We start from the raw sequence: 6,361 nt of genomic DNA on the forward strand, positions 1-6,361 counted from the left end.
AAATCCATGAGAACAAATTTAGAAATGGAAAATATTTATCTGAGACTTTATTTTGCTTGGTTTTGGTTTATATACAAGAGCTTAGAACTGATTAAGATGTCAAGTTATGACATAGTAGGTAGTTTGGATGAGAACTCTGTTGTGTTCTTTGGCCATAATCTAGTAGTTAAAATGTGTTTTTTCTAAAAATCCTCACATATTATATCGTTCAGCATGGAGATCATGAAAAAGCATGAGAGGTGATGTCACGCTGGGATGAAAAGCAGAGTGTCCTTCTCACTGGCTGCTATGGTGGCCCCTGAGGCTTTCTGCAATTGAGTGGCAGGACCATCTTGCACCGATACTCTTCACTCTGAAAGAAAGGGGAGTTTGATTGTGAGATATACCAGTATCTGGGAACGAGTAATGAGAAAGACACTCTTGACTGCTTAATTAAGAATGCTGAATTGGATTTGGAAATACAAAGTTTTCCATAAAGCAGAATAAAATGAAAGCCTAAACCCAGTATTATTTACTTGTAGTACTGGTTGTAGTTAGTTGTCATTGAGTCTGTTCCAATTCATGTACTACAACAACAACAACAACAACACAATTGTTGCCGAGTCCTGGGCCATTTTCATAGTCATTGGTGTGTCTGAATCCAATGTTACAGTTCATTGGCAATCTATCTCATTAATTGTTTCTTATTTTCATTTTTGAAGGCCCTCTATCAGACATAATCTCCTTTTCTAGTGCTTGGTCTTTCCTAATGACATGTCCAACTGCTTACTTATCAAAATTACTATTACTGTGTCAATTGTGACTCATGTGGATCTTATAGAACAGAGCAGAGCTGCTCTTTAGGGTTTCCCAAATTGTAAATATTTACAGGGGCAGACAGCATTATCTTTCTCTTGCAGAGTGGCTGGTAGGTTTTAAGTTCCATTTTCTTGGTTAGCAGGCCAAGGCTTACCCTACTGCACCACCACAGTTGCTTGAAATAAACAATAGAGGGCTACATCTGACCTCCTCTGGTTTCCCTATTGCCATGAGGCAGGAGTCAAACAAACTTCTCTACTCTATCCTATTTTACCGATTCTAATGCCAACCATTCCTCACATGCCACCCTACAGCTATACTGGGTTCAATAATTCATTACAGTGGTCACACTGAACTCACAAATAATACTCACAATTAAGGGGTTTGTTGTTGTTAGGTGCCATCAAGTTGGCTCTGACCCTACATAGAACAGAACAGAACACTGCTGTCCCTGCACTGTCCTTGCCATTGTTCCTACACCTGAGCCATCATTGCAACCACTTTGTCAATTCATCCCTTTGAGGAGCTTCCTCTTTAGTTTTATCAAGCATGATGTTCTTCTGCACTTTACCACTTTACCAAGCATGATGTCCTTCTCCAGTGACTGGTCTTCCCTGACAATATATCCAAAATATGTAAGATGAATGCTTGCCATCCTTATCTTTAAGAAGCCCTCTGGCTGTACTTCCTCCAAGATAGATCAGTTTGTCCTTTTAGCAATCCATGGTATCTTCAATATTCCTCACCAGCATGGTTTTTCAAATGCATTGTTGGTCTTTCTTAGTCAATGTCCAACTTTCACATGCATATGGATCAATAGAAAATACCACGGCTTGGGTCAGATATACCATAATCTTCAAAGTAACATCCTTGCTTGTTTTTTCAATACTTTAAAGGGGCCTTGTGCAGCAGATTTACTTAATGCAATGCATCTTTGATATCTTGATTTTGCTTCCATGAGCACTGACTCATGCATGGCACATTGAGTGAACCCAGGCAATGCAACTCCAACCTTTCCTCCATTTATCATGATTTGACTCATTGAACACTAATGACAGAAGACCCGATGAACTATCGGATGACATCAAGAACATTATTTATGAAGAAAGCAAAAGGTCATTAAAAAGATAAGAAAGAAAGAAAGGATCAAAGTGAATGTCAGAAGAGAACCTGAACTTGTACTTAATCATAGATTAGCTAAAGCAAATGGAAGAAAAGATGATGTCAAAGAGTTGAATAGAAAATTTCAAAGGATAACTTGAGAAGACAAAGTCAAATGTCATAATGCATGGCATTTATTATGGAAGTTAATAATAATAATTTACAAATCAAGATAAGCAAACAGTAAGGATACAATAATTTGTCTTTTCAGCCAAGCAGCTAAGTCTCTTTCCAGTTCTCAACTTGTCAGCAAAATGGTAGTCTAGTTTCTCTTTCTTGGTCTTAGGCTTTCAGCCATATGGTCACGTGGTCTTTGCCTCCATTGGCCAGAAAGCCAGCATGCCTCTCACTTTGTCCCAAAGTTCCATAAGCTTGGGCCAGATAAGGATAAGGTACCTCATAATCTTGATGCTTCTTCTTAGAATTTCCATGTCACAGGGTGTGATGCACCTTGTCTTGGTGATCTCCACCACTTCAGACAGAGATATTGAATATGTTTTTCCAAGGTCCAAAGTGTTTCTCTCTCAGCTGTTATTTCAAAGATCGCTCATCCATGCAGCCAGCAAAGTGGTAATGAATAATGACCAATGTTACACATGCTGTACTTTTATCGTCCCACCAAGTCACTTGGTGTTAGTGAGTTTTGAGTGACTGTATACCCTGCACTAGGGTCTGTACGTTTGTTCCAATTTTCTCCTTGATGATTCTTATAATTCTGGGATATACTTTTAGATCTCTAATCTATCTTGAGTTAAATTGTGTGCACAGGGAAAGGTATGAGTCCTGTCTCATTTTTCTGCAGCTGGAGATTCAAAACGTTTGACACTTTTTGTTGCTTATAAGTAGATGCTTTTATTTCTGGGTTTCCTATCTTGTTCCATTGGTCTATGTATCTATCACTGTACTAGTACCAGGGTGTTTCGACTTCAGTGGCTGTGTAATAGGTTTTGAGGTTGGGTAATGCAAGGCCTCCTACATTATTATTCTTTTTGAGGAGTTCTTTGCTTATCCTGGATCTCTTTCCTCTCCATATGAAATTGGTAATTAGTTTGTCTTTTTATTTAAAGAATAAAGTGTGCTTTTGAATCACAATTGCATTGTATTTGTAGATTGCTTTAGGTAGTATTGACATTTTCATATTAAGTCTTCCTAACCATGAACAGAGGATAGTTCTTCATTTGTATCTCTCTCCTCTCTCTCTCTCTCTCTCCCTCTCTCCCTTTTTTGTAATGCTGTTCTGTAGGTTTCTTTGTACAGATCTTCTGTTTCTCTAATTATATTTATTCCTAAATATTTAATATTTTGTGTGATTATTATAAATGACATTATTTCCTTGATATCTGTTTCAGATCTCTCTTTGAGGGTATTTAGGAATTCAATTAGTTTTGCTTAATAATCTGGTATCCTGCTATTTTACCAAATCTCTCCATTGTTTCCAGCATTCGTTTTTGGAGTCCTTGGGGTTCCCTTTATATGAAATGTTATAATCTGAAAATAGCGAGAGTTTCATATCTTTGTCTGATTACATAAAAAAAGTAAAAGGAGTACCCAAAGATTAGGAAAAAATATTGAGCAATGTCACAATAGATAGGGAGCTAATCACTAAAATATACAGTATTCTGAAACACCTTATTTAGAAAAAACAAACAAATAATCCACTTAAAAGGTGGGGAAAGGACATGAAAGAAGAATTAACCAGGGCTAAATTCAAATGGCTAAAAAAGAAATGAACAGACAACTCACCAAAACTGACACTCGAATGGTTAACAAACACATGAAACACTGTTCAAGATCATTTGTAGCAGATTTAAGTAACGGATGCAGTCCCTTGAACTTACAGCTAAAATGTCATAGCATGAGAAGGAGATTTCTGGTATTCCCAGGTTATGGAATTGATGGTCTTTGGACTTTGGTTTGAATCTCTTGCTTTGAGGATGCCTAATGAATGGTGTCCAGGGCTATCATATGCTTCTTATTGTCATGCTCTCTTTGCCTTTTTATGTCATGTGTTAGTCTGGCAGGCATGGTTCTGCCTTGGTAAATTAGTGTTATTGAAAGTATTGCCCTTTTCCCACCTTCATTATTTTTGTCAATTGTGTCTAGTCACTTAAGCTTTCAATCTTTATAAGTACACAATTCGTGTATTGCCGTCTGAAAAGCGGGCTTATTAAAGTACAACTTTCTTTTCTCCAAAGTGTTTTAAATTCTATACCATTGGCTAAATTAATGACATTATCAACAGAATTACCTTATGCCCCAGGAGGATGATTTATAATGTCCTCTACTATAAAATGAAAGGAGGCCCGATGGTGTAGTGATTACATGTTGAGCTGCTAACTGCAAGGTCAGCAGTTAAAACCACTATCTTGCTCCACAGGAGAAAGACAGGATTTTTTGCACCTGTAAAAAGTTAATCTTAGAAACTCACAGGGGCTACTATGTTATATATGGTCTCTGTGAGTCAGAATTCACTTGTTGAGAGTAAGTTTATTATAAAATGATAATGATGTCTATAAAGTGAACCAGAGACATATATAAGCCATACATATATGAATGGATTGTGGGCTCATATTTAATCATAGCCTTAACTTAAGAACAATTAGTTCATATCCTATGCCCCTATTGAATGGATGTCCTTATGGAGAGATCACTGAAGATGTGGGTACTATAGAAAATTGTGGTGAAGCAATCAGATAGTGGCAAGTTATCAGAAAAAATAGCATCTGGGGTCTTCAAGGTTTGTCTCAGAGCAAGTAGTCATCCAAGGGATGCATCAACTAAGTCCACAAGAAAGAAGCACACCAGTCTGTGTGATCCAAGGATTGTAAATAATAAAATCCAGATATGATGGAGGAAATTATATCAGAGCTTAAATTGGGAACATCTGGTTTGCAGAAGGCTACGAATGACAAGGGAAGCCCAAAATCCATTTGCATGGTCTACACTTGGATTAAGTTTCCAGTGAATCCCTTCTGCCCAGATTCAAGGGATATGAATAGAATTGCTGTTAAAATCTAATACCTTGTCATTTTATTTCCCTTTTGACCCATTTTAAAGTTGTTTCCATTTTTACAATTTTCTGCTTTCTTATGAATGAGATTTTTCTGCTTTATTTTGTCATTTTTGTTGTTGTTTCTTGGTTTTGTTTTATATGGTTTTCTGTATATGAAATTTAGGACAGGTAAATCTGTGGAGATGAAAACTGGATTAACAATTGGCTAAGGATATAGCAGGGAGGTTTGGGGGAATGGGGAGCTAACAAGGAATACAAGAAAATATAAAATTTCTAAAATTGATTGAGGTGATGATTGCACAAATATTTTCAATATTATTGAACCATTAAATTGTATGATATGTGAATTATATGACAATTTTAAAAATAGGAATATTGAGCACAAGCCCATAAGTAATCCCTTTCAAATGCTTATGACTGGCATGATTCCTAGGGTTCATATGGAGAATGTCCTAATTTGCAGTAGCATCAAAATTAGAGAAAAGCTTATTCACAACCTGTGATATACAGATGACAGACACTTGCTTATTAAAAACAAGGAATACTTGAAGCATTCGTTGATGAAAATCAAGTACTAAAACTTTACTATGCATTACAGCTTACTGTAAAGAAAACAAAAAATCTTCACAATTAGGCCAATAGGCAATATCATGATAAACAGAGAAAAGTTTGAAGGTATCGAAAATTTCATTTTCCATGGAGCCACAATATATGCTCATGGAAGCAGCACTAATGGAATCAAATAACACATTACATTGGGTAAATCTGCTGCACAAGACTTCTTTGAAGTGTTGAAAAGCAAGGAGATTACTTTATGAGCTAAGGTGTGTCCAATGCAAACCATATTTTCAATTGCCTCATATGCATATGAAATCTGGATAATGAATAATTATGACAGAAGAAGAATTGATGCATTTGAATTATGGTTTAGGCAAAGAATATTGAAAGTATCATGGACTGTGTGGTAGTTATACAATCATTTGTCAATTTTACAGGATTATGAGTGAAGGGGTGGAGTTTACCTGTCAGTCAGATCATAGCCAGTGAGGCCTCTGTGTGGGCATGGCCTTCTCCTGAGGATTCTGCGAACTCCTGTATTCCTCCTTCGAGGCAGGAGACACGCTCTCTCTAGGCTCACCCCCTGGGAGACGAGACATTACAGCTGACAAAACACATGGAGCTATGCTAGTGCCCTGAGCTGGAATGAGCCACATGGAGACCCCTGTTAGTGCTGAGATACTTACAATGCCACTGGATTCACAAGACTTATCAACAATTGGCCTGTGATCTTCCTGCATTCAGCATCATTGCATGTGTTGCATGAATCTGAAGAGGACTTCATAGATTGGTATCGAACATATGAGCAAATATAGGACTTATGGGCTTGAT

The sequence above is a fragment of the Echinops telfairi genome, unplaced genomic scaffold, assembly GCF_000313985.2.
Source record: "Echinops telfairi isolate 266 unplaced genomic scaffold, ASM31398v2 ScPeMD7_7478;HRSCAF=8516, whole genome shotgun sequence".
Lineage (NCBI taxonomy): Eukaryota > Metazoa > Chordata > Mammalia > Afrosoricida > Tenrecidae > Echinops > Echinops telfairi.